General features: G+C 41.5%; 1 long non-coding RNA gene and 1 pseudogene across 4 annotated transcripts in view; one reads left to right on the plus strand and one right to left on the minus strand.

Moving 5' to 3' along the window:
- LOC141276542 (uncharacterized) overlaps nucleotides 1-14884 on the minus strand; it is a 183566-nt gene that overhangs the window by 69975 nt on the left and 98707 nt on the right. The window lies entirely within an intron of this gene.
- Nucleotides 2192-14884, plus strand: part of LOC101337569 (translocon-associated protein subunit gamma pseudogene) — a 61076-nt pseudogene continuing 48383 nt past the window's right edge.

The following is a 14884-nucleotide window of genomic DNA, read 5'->3' on the forward strand; positions in this document are numbered from 1 at the left end:
AGACTGGAACTTCTTTACCATGTGTTTGTGGTTAAACCCCTTAAACTCTCTGAACTTCATTTTCCTTGGTCACAAAATTACAATTACCTATTGGGAGGATAAACTGTAATCAGGCAGGTTAAAACACTTTGTTAGCTGAAATATAAGGCCTGTGTCAAGAGCCCAAGTCGGGGAAGTACCTAATGGGAGCAGCTGTCCCCAGTGGTCAGCAAGGCTGGGAAGGTGAGAGAGGACCAAGGATGCAGAAGGCAGGAGCCTTCCTACTCCAGCCGGCTCGCCTGGGGTGTCAATTTCTCCCTCCCCAGCCGGTCGGGGGCTCAGCTCTCCATTACACGTCCTCACACACATTTCTCAGCTCTGCCACGTCGAGGTGCCCACTCCCATCTCAGATCCTGGCTGTCACCCAAACACACAACACCCAGCGAGGATAAGACCTCCCAGTGTGGCCGTGAGGATTGTGCACTAGACAGCAATAACACGATGCCGGGCACACAGTGCAGGCTCAGTACATGTTGACAACACCAAAACACAGAGTCGTATGTGTACCAAAGAAACAAGGGCTTATGCACCCATCTGTTTCAGAGGTTTCCTCACTCATCAGAATTTACAGAAAACACCATCCGTTCATCTCTTGCAGGCATTAACCGGGGATGTGGAAAGAGCTTAGATTAACTTGTTAAATCCATCAAAATGGTATTTGTTAAAATGGGCTTTTATGTGTTGACCACATAAATATTCATCACTTCATGGCCATGCCCAAGCACATACCACTGCTTCTGTTTGCCCCCCGACGTTGTCAGCAGAAAACATCACGTGACAGCAAAATGGAGCATGCGTTATTTACCCAACGCTGTGTTGGGACACGTCGGAGCTGGACTCTGCCAGGAAAGGGCTTTTCTTGCAGACAGCAAGCAGCTGCTACCGCCTTCCCCGCCATCCTCCACAGAGCGACTCACGGCCTATTTTCCCCGCCATTCCCGAGCGCGCAGAGTGCTGGCTTCATCCATCAAACTCATGTCCTTTTTTTCAGGAGAAAGAAATCGATAGAAATTGATTTGAAAATGTCAAACTTTATCAACTGCCAACTGTCACTCCAAGACAGATATCTTCTGCATGGTGTAAATGTTTGATTTCACCAAGATTCTTTTCTTGCCTGACAGTCTGGGGTGTCAAGCCACGAATCAACCCTCACATATTCTCTGGGGGCCGATTAGAAAGGGAGGTGGCATAGCGCAGTGGCTAAATGTGGCTAAATCAGGAGCCAGACTGCTTTAATTGCTGTGTGACATTGGGAAACGTATTTAACTTCCCTGAAACTCAGAAATCTCATCTTACACCTTAGGATGATAGTTGGATATATATCATATGGTTGTGAGAATTAAATGATAACCCGTGTAAACCACTTATAAAATGTGGAGACTATTGTAAGTGCATAATAAATATTAACCACTTTTTATTATTTGTATGCCACTTTGCTAGGCATTGAGGAGTTTAAATAAGGCTTGTTGGGGGAGGTAAGACATACGCAAGGCAAGCAGGGCAACCAATCCATGGAAGGATGACAGAGCCTGGAGTCTGAAGTCCCGGGTTTGAATTTCAGCCACTCATTAGCTCCATGATTTTGAGAGGTTTCCCTAGAAAACAGTTTAACCTGTAAAATGGGGATGAAAATCACAGTGATTGACAAGCAAGCTTGTTATATATTTCTAGTTACACAACCGCTTTGAGACTAGAAATGCACGGTGCATGGGTTAGTGATTTTATGATAGCCCCGAAAAGGTCATTTTGTGATATTGAGTGATAAATGCTAAATGCCAAACGTGTAGGACAGAGAAAGGTTCAGTGTCAGGAGAGACATTTGGGGCAGAGGTTGTCATAAGGGTCTTCCAGAATGGGTGGGATTGAACTGGGTTTTGCCAGGTCAAGTCCGAAGAAGACTGCCTGGAACGTACTGGGCTGAGTTATCGCCAACACAAGTATAAGCTTAGTAGAGGCCTTGATGCAGTAACGAGGAATTCTGGCATGATTTTCTACACTTTGGGAAGAATCTAGATTATTAATGTCAGGTGTGTCATCTGATCTGGGGGTCAGTAACTACTTGGCTTCTGCAGGGAGCGTGGCTGAAATGTGACAAGAGTCAGGTCAGAGACACAGGCAGGGGCTCATCCAGTTGGCCAGATGAGAAATGACGATGACCAGGGCCAAGGCGTTAGTAGTGGCAATGGAGAAACGCGGACAGATGCGAGGTCTTTTTGGAGGTAGAGCTATCAGGACTTGCTGATTTAGTCATTCAGTTCATTAATTCAAGTGTTCTCGGCTCTGGGGATATAGCAGCATGCAAAAGAAGCAAAAATGTGCTTATGCTGCTTAAGTACTGGTGGGAGGGGAAAAGCAGGGGAAGGAGAAGGCAGGAGGAGGATAATTCCCAGGTATCCTGCCTGAGGGGATGGTGTGCAGCTATTTGCTTCCTAATGTGAATTTGAGGAACTTAGTCACAAACTGCTGAGATGCACTGGCTTGCCTTAACTACCACTTCCTCCTTTCCTTTAAGAGGCCTCTTCTAGGTGTCTCGTGCTTTCTATGTCGCAGTTTCTACGTCCTAGTGCCGGGGGCTAGTGGGACTAATGGGAGTGACTTCTTGCGGCTGTGTTAATGCGCTGAAAGGTTCTTCTTAACAGAGTTTCTCCACTGAGCTTGTAGGGCCCCATCAGCTTGTCCAGTGCACATCCAGGGGGGTATGGATGGTTCCCCCTCCATCGTTACACTCTGTAAGGTGCCGTTAAAGACCAGTTTGCCTCCTTGCCCTTTTGCAGCCACGGGAGGCCTCATATTGTTACTGAATTGGTGGACTGGACCCACGCTGGGGTCCTAGCCCTGGGTTGAAACCCCTTGTCTCGGCCAGGGAAGTTCTTTTTCCGATCCAATTCACTCAGTCAATAATGAAACCGATGCTGAGACTGGAACAGCACAAGCTTTATTCAATGGCCAAAGAATGGAGATGTGGGAACCTAGTTCACAAATCAACTTCTCAGCACAGTTCAGGCGGAGACACCAAATACACAGGAGGGTCGAGGGAAAAGGGAGGGAATTAGAAAGAGCGGGAGGAATATTCATGTGTTATCTAAGAACAGGAGTGTGGTTTGGACCTGAAGCAGCTCTCCTTTTCAGTCCCTGTATGGACTTTTCTGGTTGTTGTCATGGCAATCGTCCACTGTCATGGCGATGGTGGGTGTGTCATTTAACATGCTAATGTATTACAATGAGCATGTAACGAGGCTCAAGGTCTACTGGAAGTCAAATCTTCTGCCATCTTGGGCCTAGTTGGTTCTCACCAGTTCCTGTTTTTTTCTCTTTTCAGCTTCCTTCTGATACTCCGATAAGAGTACTTGGTTTTTATTCCAGGGAGGGGCAGGTGCCCTACATTGGGTAGCATGTGGCAGCTTCCAGGTTGAATCTGATTTGAAGAAGGTCCCACCTGGACAGGTCATCCAGTTTCCATGCCCCTTTCCATAGTCCGTAATCCAAACACTTCCTTCTGCATTTTGCTATATAACCATGTCTTGCTGACCAGACAACTTTGGACACACCAAACTAAGAGGGGATGAAATTCTAGAAGAAAAACCCAGCAGAAACCAAGGTGTGGAGGTAGGAAGTTTCAGGCGGAATTTGGCTGATGACGACAGTCCATCCAAAGTCGATGCTTGGGATGCCTTTGGGAGACGCAAGGGCTTTTTTGAGTGTCTGTCGCCAACGGGTGAGCCACCTTCACCTCCCTGCTGGGTGAATACGGGGAAGAAGCCTCTTAGAATTTTAAACGATCCCAGTGAACATAATTTCCGCAATTACCGATGTTCAGTAATTATGCTAATGCCGATTCACAAAGAGCTGTTATTTGCTCAGCGTGTTCTGTGCACATTATCTCCTTACCTGACTGTTTTTGCACAGCAGTTATGGTTTGCTTGTCATGTTAAGGGATGTTTGCATCTTTGAGCTTGTCAAGGCACTAGAAGGAGAGCTAAAGTTCTGGTCCACCCCATCAGAAGATTTTCTGGTGGGCTTCTTAATGAGAAGGGAAGGAAAGGGGAACAAGTGAAAAGGCAGCAGGAAAGGGAACCTCCGTTTGACTGAAGGGGAAATTATAGTTCAGAGGTGAAGAAAGGGGCACAGGGACAATCACGGTAGAGATCTGTAAACTTATCTTTCTGATTCCAGGTATGGCCTCTGGTAATTAGGAAAGTTGAGAGGCTGCCTGGTCTCCCCGTTCTGTAACAGTGACAGTGCTTTGCTTGGCTTGAACTGGTCAAGTCCCATTTTTAGTCTCTGCTTTGAGTTGTAAGAGCACTTAGAGACCATCTAAGACATTAATTCTGAAAGTGTGGTCTCTTGGCCAGCAGCATCAGCATCACCTGAGAATTTGTTAGAAAATGCAAATTCTGATGAAAAAGAATATATATATATATATATATATATATATATATATATATATATATAACTGAATCACTTTGGTGTGATGTACAGAAGAAATTAACACATTGTAAATCAACTGTACTTCAATAAAATAAATTTTTAAAATTATTTATTTATTTTTGGCTGCATTGGGTCTTTGTTGCTGCGTGCGGGCTTTCTCTAGTTGCGGTGAGCGGGGGCTACTCTTCGTTGCGGTGCGCGGTGACTTCTCTTGTTGCAGAGCATGGGCTCTAGGTGCATGGGCTTCAGTAGTTGTGGTATGCGGGCTCAGTAGTTGTAGCTCTAGGGCTCTAGAGCACAGGTTTAGTAGTTATGGTGCACAGGCTTAGTTTCCCGGCAGCATGTGGGATCTTCCTGGACCAGGGCCTGTGTCCCCTGCATTGGCAGGCGGATTCTTAACCACTGTGCCACCAGGGAAGTCCAATAAAATAAAATATAAAAAATGCGAGTTTTGGTGCTCCACCCAGACGTATTGCATCAGAAACGCTCGGGGTTTCTGTGTTTTAACCAGCAATCATCTTCAAACAGGCCCTCCAGGTGAGTCTGATGCGTGTTGAAGTTTGAGAATTACATTCTAGGTCCTTGATACGTAAAGTATGGACCACAGATCAGCAAGCAGCATGAACCATATCTGCAAGCTTGTTACTAAGGTGACATCTCAGGCCACACCCAGACCTACCCAGTCAGAGCCTGTATTTGAACAAGATCCCTAGGTGATTTGCATACACACTAAAGCTTGAGTATCACTTATTCAAGTCCAAATGTCCCCATTTCCTGTTGACAAGAGGCAAAATGACTTGTTGGATGTCCCACCAATTACTAACAGAACTAGACTGCTATTATTCTTACTAATTCAGGGTTATGTGTTTTTTTGTTGTTGAGGTGTATGAGCCGTTTGCACATGTTGGAAATTAAGCCCTTGTCAGTCGCATTGTTTGCAAATATTTTCTCTCAGTCTGAAGGTTGTCTTTTTGTTTTGTTGATGGTTTCCTTGGCTGTGCAAAAGCTTGTAAGTTTGATTAGGTCCCATTTGTTTATTTTTACTTTTATTTTTATTGCTTTTGGAGACTGACCTAAGAAAATATTGGTATGATTTATGTCAGAGAATGTTTTGCCTATGTTCTCTTCTAGGAGTTTTATGGTGTCATGTCTTATATTTAAGTCTTTAAGCCATTTAAAAAATGATTTGTTTATTTTTGGCTGCATTGGGTCTTCATTGCTGTGGGCGGGCTTCCTCTAGTTGTGGCAAGTGGGGCTACTCTTCATTGCGGTGCGCGGGCTTCTCATTATGGTGGCTTCTTGTTGCGGAGCATGGGCTCTAGGCGTGTGGGCTCAGTAGTTGTGGCACATAGGCTCAGTAGTTGTGGCACATGGGCTCAGTAGTTATGACTCACAGGCTCTAGAGCACAGGATAGTCGTTGTGACACACGGGCTTAGTTGCTCCGTGGCATGTGGGATCTTTCCAGACCAGGGCTCGAACCTGTGTCCCCTGCATTGGCAGGTAGATTCTTAACCACTGCGCCACCAGGGAAGTCCCACGCCATTTTGAGTTTATTTTTGTGTATAGTGTGAGGGAGTGTTCTAACTTCATTGGTTTACATGCATATTCCTACTCATTTTAATAACTAACATTTATTGTGTGCTAACTGCAGTCATTCTCTTGGAGTGTCTGTCGCCTACCTCACTGTTAATATGCTCTAAAGAGGGCTTTCTATGTGCCCAGACTTGCTCCCTGGATTTTTCCATTTAATTTTCACCATATCCCTTTGAGGTATTAGGTTGGCCAAAAAGTTCGTTTGGGTTTTTGGTAAGATGTTATGGAAAAACCCAAACAAACTTCTCAGCCAACCCAAAAAATACATGAGAAATCCTCTTTTTAGAGCGATCCTCTGGCCAGATAATTGAAAATGTCAACTAAGGCAGGAAATCATACAAAATATACACCCCCCCTAAACATTTAATTTCAGCCTAAACATGTAAATGTATGTACATTCATCAGTCTATAGATGTGGCGGGTCAATGTCTTTTCCTTGAGTCCAGTCTTTTTTTTTTTCTTTCTGACTTTAAGTTTCCATATCTTTTATGATACCTGGTTTGGCTTTCTTTAGAGTGAGAAAGTTTAGGGAGAGAAGAAATCTTAGGACAGAACCCTTCTAGAATTTTATTTTTCTCAAACTCCTAATTCTATAGAACTTTTAAAAAAGTGATTTGCCTTGTGCAAAGTATTCAGAATTCAATTCAGACACATTGAAATATATGATAAAGTCTGTGATTATAGTAACAAGTATAACTGGTATAAGCTGGCTTAGAACCAACGCAAAAGTAAACAACTCAACTATCAGAAGCAGATGCGAATGGGTACATTACAGAGCAGTGCACTACCCCTGAATGGGGACCCGTCTCATTGCCAAGAGCTGCAATGCCGACCCAGGCAGCTGGAGTCCAGAGCCCCCGTGACACTCCCTTGATTGCGTTTTTTAGGTAAAAAAAAAAAAGGGGGGCTTCCCTGGTGGTGCAGTGGTTGAGAATCTGCCTGCCAATGCAGGGGACATGGGTTCGAGCCCTGGTCTGGGAGGATCCCACATGCCGTGGAGCAACTAGGCCTGTGAGCCACAACTACTGAGCCTGCGCATCTGGAGCTTGTGCTCCGCAAGAAGAGAGGCCGTGACAGTGAGAGGCCTGCGCACTGCGATGAAGAGTGGCCCCCGCTCGCCGCAACTAGAGAAAGCCCTTGCACAGAAACGAAGACCCAACACAGCCAAAAATAAATAATAAATAAATAAATAAATAAAAATTTAAATAAAAGGTTATGAAGAACCTAGGGGCAGGATGGGAATAAAGACACAGATCTACTAGAGAATGGACTTGAGGACACAGGGAGGGGGAAGGGTCAGCTGGGACGAAGTGAGAGAGTGGCATGGACATATATACACTACCAAATGTAAAACAGATAGCTGGTGGGAAGCAGCCGCATAGCACAGGGAGATCAGCTGGGTGCTTTGTGACCACCTAGAGGGGTGGGATAGGGAGGGTGGGAGGGAGACGCAAGAGGGAGGAGATATGGGGATATATGTATATGTATAGATGATTCACTTTGTTATAAAACAGAAACTAATGTACCATTCTAAAGCAACTATACTCCAATAAAGATGTTTAAAAAAATTAGATAATCAGTCACTTTATCTTGGCAAACTATAAATACTTCTCCAAATACGCTCTTCTTCCTGCACTCCCCCTGAATCTGTACTTAACTTTGGCAGTAGAACTTGGTGTTCTTGAGAGACCAGGCTAAATGTCTAAGCATTGTCGGGAGGAAGGAATTTTTCTTTTCCTGTCTAGGTTCTTCCAGCTGGTTAAAGAATTAAATTGACATGAGACAGGGTAACAGGAGAAAATCAAGCAAAGTTTGATGACATGTATACATGGGAGAGACCCAGAAAAACTGAGTAACTCACCAAAATGGCCAAAACCCTTGCCTTAAATACCATCTTCAGCTAAGGACAAAAGAGGATGCTGAGAATGCTGGTTTGGGACTTCAGAGAGCAGGAAGGCAATTCACGTGAAGATGGAAAAGCAAGTGTTTGTTAAACAGATGTTTGCTGGACCCTGCAGAGAAGGTGGGCTACAGAGAGGAATTTTGACAAACAGACTTTGCTGGGTTCCTTCCTGTCTACACACCTGGTTCATACTATAGTTATCTCTGGTGATAGCGCCCTTCCTGGAATAGGTCCTCTGTCTACATTCTTTTAGGCAGTTAGGGGGAAGGTAAAGTTTCTTCCTGAGTCTTTTGGGCCTTGATTGTTTTCAGATCAAAATAATTTGCATGCCAGGGGGACATTTTGGGGCGACAAATTTTGCTCCCCTGCACCATTAATATTCTCTGACAAAACACCATCAGTGCACTGTCTCATGGCAGAGGACCAGTTAATGGAGAAAATAACAGCAGAAGGGGGAATTAATTAGACTGAGATTTTAGTTGAACCACTTGAAAAAGTGTCCATGCATGGCATGTATTCCCTCCTAAAGCCATGTCCCCATAAGACCCCATACATACCTTTTATTATGTAAAGTGTCATACAACCGATGAAATCCTTTATCCTATGATCCTGGTTCAGGTATTATTTTTCTGCCTCATCTCTTTCTATCTGACTTGTTGCAAATTACTGAACTTGTATGACCTATCTGTAAAATGAGGATGAGAATGGTACCTCTCTACCTATTAGGGTTGCAGACAGGTGTTAATAGCAAATACTTAGTATAAAACCTGGCACTAGTAAATGCCAATAAGTAGTTGCTATTTTTGTTGTTGTTTTTCCAATCCCTCTTCCCTAGGGACATGGTGAAAGGTTTAATTAGATATAGGTAAGGGCAAACATTCTGTCAGACTTCTCTTGGTCTTGTTTTATAATCCTAGCTCAGTGCCTAGAACACAGTAAATGCTTGATAAATATTTGTGGAAAATTGAATAAATGAATCTTGGGTTAGTGTTCTTCACTGTTCTCTTTCTGCATCCGATTATGGTCTCTATAGTAAGCGTGGTTTCCCAATATCGAAACCTTTCGTACTTCTGTTGTTTCAAAGAATTCTCAGTCTCTCCATCCGCAGTTGCCTATAGTCTCCGTATATTCAGTACAGACTTCTTTCTTTTTTTTTTTTTAACCAGGCATCTTTATTGGAGTATAAATGCTTTACAATGTTGTGTTAGTTTCTGCTGTACAACAAAGTGAATCAGCTATATGTATACGTGTATCCCCATATTCCATCCCTCTTGAGCCTCCCTCCCACCCTCCTTATCCCATCCCTCTAGGTTGTCACAAAGCACTGACCTGATCTCCCTGTGCTATGCAGCAGCTTCCCACTAGCCATCCATTTTGCATTTGGTAGTGTATATACGTCAGTGCCACTCTCTCACTTCATCCCAGCTTCCCCTCCCCCCCACACCCCGTGCCCTCAAGTCTGTTCTCTACATCTGCCTCTTTATTCCTATCCTGCCCCTAGGTTCATCAGTACCGCTTTTTAAAATTCCATATATATGTGTTAGCATACGGTATTTGTTTTTCTCTTTCTAACTTACTTCACTCTGTATGACAGATTCTGGGTCCATCCACCTCACTACAAATAACTTAATTTTGTTCCTTTTTATGGCTGAGTAATATTCCATTATATCTATGTGCCACATCATCTTTATCCAGTCATCTGCTGATGGACATTTAGGTTGCTTCCATGTCCTGGCTATTGTAAATAGTGCTGCAATGAACATTGTGGTACATGTCTCTTTTTGAATTATGGTTTGCTCAGAGTATATGCCCAGTAGTGGGATTGCTGGGTCCTATGGTAGTTCTATTTTTAGTTTTATAAGGAACCTCCATACTGTTCTCCATAGTGGCTGTGTCAATTTACATTCCCACCAACAGTGCAGGAGAGTGCCCTTTTCTCCACACCCTCTCCAGCATTTATTGTTTGTAGATATTTTGATGATGGCCATTCTCGCTGGTGTGAGGTGATACTTCATTGTGGTTTTGATTTGCATTTCTCTAATGATTAGTGATGTTGAGCATCTTTTCATGCATTTGTTGGCCATCTGTATGTCTTCTTTGGAGAAATGTCTATTTAGGTCTTATGCCCATTTTTGGATTGGATTGTTTGTTTTTTTGATATTGAGCTGCATGAGCTGCCTGTAAATTTTGGAGATTAATCCTTTGTCAGTTGCTTCATTTGCAAATATTTTCTCCCATTCTGAGGGTTGTCTTTTCATCTTGTTTATGGTTTCCTTTGCTGTGCAAAAGCTTATAAGGTTCATTAGGTCCCATATGTTTATTTTTGTTTTTATTTCCCTTACCCTAGGAAATGGGTCAAAAAGGATCTTGCTGTGATTTATGTCATAGAGTGTTCTGCCTATGTTTTCCTCTAAGAGTTTGATGGTGTCTGGCCTTACATTTAGGTCTTTAATCCATTTTGAGTTAATTTTTGTGTATGGTGTTAGGGTGTGTTCTAATTTCATTCTTTTACATGTACCTGTCCAGTTTTCCCAGCACCACTTATTGGAGAGGCTGTCTTTTCTCCATTGTATATTCTTGCCTCCTTTATCAAAGATAAAGTGACCATATGTGCATGGGTTTATCTCTGGGCTTTCTGTCTTGTTCCATTGATCTATATTTCTTTTTTTGTGCCAGTACCATACTATCTTGATTACTGAAGCTCTGTAGTATAGTCTGAAGTCAAGGAGCCTGAATTCCTCCAGCTCCGTTTTTCTTTCTCAAGATTGCTTTGGCTATTCGAGGTCTTTTGTGTTTCCATACAAATTGTAAAATATCTTGTTCTAGTTCTGTGAAAAATGCCATTGGTAATTTGATAGGGATTGCACTGAACCTGTAGATTGCTTTGGGTAGTATAGTAATTTTCACAATGTTGATTCTTCCAGTCCAGGAACATGGTATATCTCTTCATCTGTTTATGTTATCTTTGATTTCTTTCATCAGTGTTTTCTGAATACAGGTCTTTTGCTTCCTTAGGTAGGTTTATTCCTAGATATTTTATTCTTTTTGTTGTGATGCTAAGTGGGATTGTTTCCTTAATTTCTCTTTCTGATCTTTTGTTGTTAGTGTATAGGAATGCAAGAGATTTCTGTGCATTAGTTTTGTATTCTGCAACCTTACAAAATTCATTGATTAGTTCTAGTAGTTTTCTGGTGGCATCTTTAGGATTTTCTAGGTATAGTATCATGTCATTGGCAAACAGTGACAGTTTTACTTCTTCTTTTCCAATTTGTATTCCTTTATTTCTTTTTCTTCTCTGATCACTGTGGCTAGGAATTCCAATACTATGTTGAATAATAGTGGCAAGAGTGGACATCCTTGTCTTGTTCCTGATCTTCGAGGAAATGGTTTCAGTTTTTCACCACTGAAAATGATGTTTACTGGAAATGATATATGGCTTTTATTATGTTGAGGTAGGTTCCCTCTATGCCCACTTTCTAGAGGGTTTTATCATAAATGGGTGTTGAATTTTGTCAAAAGCTTTTTATGTATCTCTTGAGATGGTCATATGGTTTTTATTCTTTGATTTATTAGTATGGTGTATCACATTGATTGTTTTGTGTATACTGAAGAATCCTTGCATCCCTGGGATAAATTCCACTTGATCATAGTGTATGATCCTTTTAATGTCTTGTTGGATTCTGTTTGCTAGTATTTTGTTGAGGATTTTTGCGTCTGTTCATCAGTGATATTGGTCTATAATTTTCTTTTTTTGTGATATCTTTTTCTGGTTTTGGTATCAGGGTGATGGTGGCCTCGTAGAACGAGTTTGGGAGTGTTTCTCCCTCTGCAATTCTTTGGAAGATTTTGAGAAGGATAGGTGTGAACTCTTCTCTAAATGTTTGATAGAATTTGCCTGTGAAGCCATCTGGTCCTGGATTTTTGTTTGTTGGAAGATTTTTAATTACAGTTTCAATTTCATTACCTGTGATTGGTCTGTTTATATCTTCTGTTTCTTCCTGGTTCAGTCTTGGAACATTGTGCTTGTCTGCGAATTTGTCCATTTCTTCCAGGTTGTCCATTTTATTGGCATATAGTTGCTTGTAGTAATCTCTAATGATCTTTTGTATTTCTGCTGTGTTGGTTGTAATGTCTCCTTTTTCATATCTAATTTTATTGATTTGTGTCCTCTCTGTTTTTTTCTTGATGAGTCTGGCTAAAGATTTATCAATTTTGTTTATCTTCTCAAAGAACCAGCTTTTAGTTTTATTGATCTTTGCTGTTATTTTCTTTGTTTCTATTTCATTTATTTCTGCTCTGATCTTTATGATTTCTTTACTTCTACTAATTTTGGGTTTTCTTTGTTCTACTTTTTCTGGTTGCTTTGGGTGTAAGGTTGCATTGTTTGAGATTTTTCTTGTTTCTTGAGGTGAGGTTAAATTGCTATGAACTTACCTCTTAGAACTGCTTTTGCTTCATCCCATAGGTTTTTGGATCGTTGTGTTTTCATTGTCATCTGTTCTTAAGTATTTTTTTATTTCCTCTTTGATTTCTTTAGTGATCTCTTGGTTATTTAGCGGTGCACTGTTTAGCCTCCATTTATTTGTGTTTTATTACTGTTTTTTTTCATGTAGTTGATTTCTAATATCATAGCGTTGTGGTTGGAAAAGATACTTCATATGATTTCAATTTTCTTAAATTTTCCAATTTTTGATTGGTGACTGAAAATGTGATCTATTCTGGAGAACGTTCTGTGTGCCCTTGAGAGGAAAGTGTATTCTTCTGCTTTCGGTTGGAATGTCCTAAAAATATCAATTAAGTCTATTTGGTCTTTTGTGTCATTTAAAGCTTGTGTTTCCTTATTTATTTTCTGTCTGGGTGATCTGTCTATTGGTGTAAGTGGGGTGTTAACGTCCCCCTGTATTATTGTGTTACTGTCAGTTTTTCCCTTTATGGCTGTTAGCATTTGCCTTATGTACTGAGATGCTCCTGTGTTGGGTGGATAAATATTTACAATTGTTATATCTTCTTCTTGGATTGATCCCTTGATCTTTATGTAGTGTCCTTCTTTGTCTCTTATTAATGGTCTTTATTTTCAAGTCTATTTTGTCTAATATGAGAATTGCTACCCCAGCTTTCTTTTGATTTCCATTTGCATGGAATATCTTTTTCCATCCCCTCACTTTCAGTCTGTATGTGTCCCTAGGTCTGAAGTGGGTCTCTTGTAGACAGCGTGTATACGGGTCTTGTTTTTGTATCCATTCAGCCAGTCTATGTCTCTTGGTTGGAGCATTTAATCCATTCACATTTAAGGTAGTTATTGATATGTATGTTCCTATTACCATTTTCTTAATTGTTTTGGGTTTATTATTGTAGGTCTTTTCCTTCTCTTGTGTTTCCTGCCTAGAGAAGTTCCTTTAGCATTTGTTGTAGAGCTGGTTTGGTGGTGCTGAATTCTCTTAGCTTTTGCTTGTCTCTAAAGGTTTTAATTTCTCCATCAAATCTGAATGAGATCCTTGCTGGGTAGAGTAATCTTGGTTGTAGTTTTTTCCCTTTCATCACTTTAAATATGTCCTGCCACTCCTTTCTGGCTTGCCGAGTTTCTGCTGAAAGATCAATGGTTAACCTTATGCAGATTCCCTTGTATGTTATTTGTTGCTTTTCCCTTGCTGCTTGTAATATTTTTTCTTTGTATTTAAGTTTTGATAGTTTGATTAATATGTGTTTCAGCATGTTTCTCTTTGAGTTTATCCTGTATGTGACTCTCTGCACTTCCTGGACTTGGGTGGCTATTTCCTTTCCCATGTTAGGGAAGTTTTCAACTATAATCTCTTCAAATATTTTCTCAGACCCTTTCTTTTTCTCCTCTTGTTCTGGAACCCCTATAATTCAAATGTTGGTGCATTTAATGGTGTCCCAGAGGTCTCTGAGACTGTCGTCAATTCTTTTCATTCTTTTTTCTTCATTCTGCTCTTCAGTAGTGATTTCCACTATTTTATCTTCCAGGTCACTTATCCGTTCTTCTGCCTCAGTTATTCTCCTATTGATTCCTTCCAGAGTATTTTTAAATTCAGTTATTTTGTTGTTCATCACTGTTTGTTTGCTCTTTAGCTCTTCTAGATCCTTGTTAAATGTTTCTTGTATTTTCTCCATTCTGTTTCTGACAATCTGGATCATCTTTACTATCGTTAATCTGAATTGTTTTTCAGATAGGTTGCCTATTTCATCTTCATTTATTTGGTCTTGTAGGTTTTTACCTTGCTCCTTTGTAACATACTTTTTTGTCATTTAATTTTTTTTTTTTTTTTTTATGAGAGGGTCTGTATTCCTGTCTTACTGGTTGTTTGGCCTGAGGCAGTCAGCACTGGAGTTTGCAGGCAGTTGGATAGAGCTGGGTCTTGGTGCTGAGATGAGGACCTCTATGAGGCCTCACTCTGATTAATATTCCTTGGGGTCTGAGGTTCTCTGTTAGTCCAGTGGTTTGGACTCGGAGCTCCCATGACAGGAGCTGAAGCCCAACCTCCATCCTGTGAACCAAGATCCCTCAAGCCACGTGGTGTAGCAAAAAAAAAAAATAAAAAAGGAGCAATACAATAACAAAGAATAAAAAACAAAATAAAATTAGATTAAAAATATATTAGGAAAAATAAAAATATAATTGAAACAACTGCAACAAGGTAAAATAAAACCACAACAGAAAAAAAAAAGCTTGGCTATGGTGGGGTGGAGTTTAGGCAGGTGTGGAACTTGGGGGGTGGTTAGGGTGGGGCAGGGCCTAGGCTCAGGACCCACACAGCCGGAAAAGGCCTTGGGGGTGGGGCCTAGGTGGGGTGAAGTTCAAGCCTGGGGTGGGGCCTCTGCTTAGGACCTGCGCGGGAGAGGCGGCACCTCCATAGGAGGGCCTCCATAGTGTGGAGTTCTGGAATTTGGAGGTATGGCCC

The sequence above is a fragment of the Tursiops truncatus genome, chromosome 15, assembly GCF_011762595.2.
Source record: "Tursiops truncatus isolate mTurTru1 chromosome 15, mTurTru1.mat.Y, whole genome shotgun sequence".
Taxonomy (NCBI): domain Eukaryota; kingdom Metazoa; phylum Chordata; class Mammalia; order Artiodactyla; family Delphinidae; genus Tursiops; species Tursiops truncatus.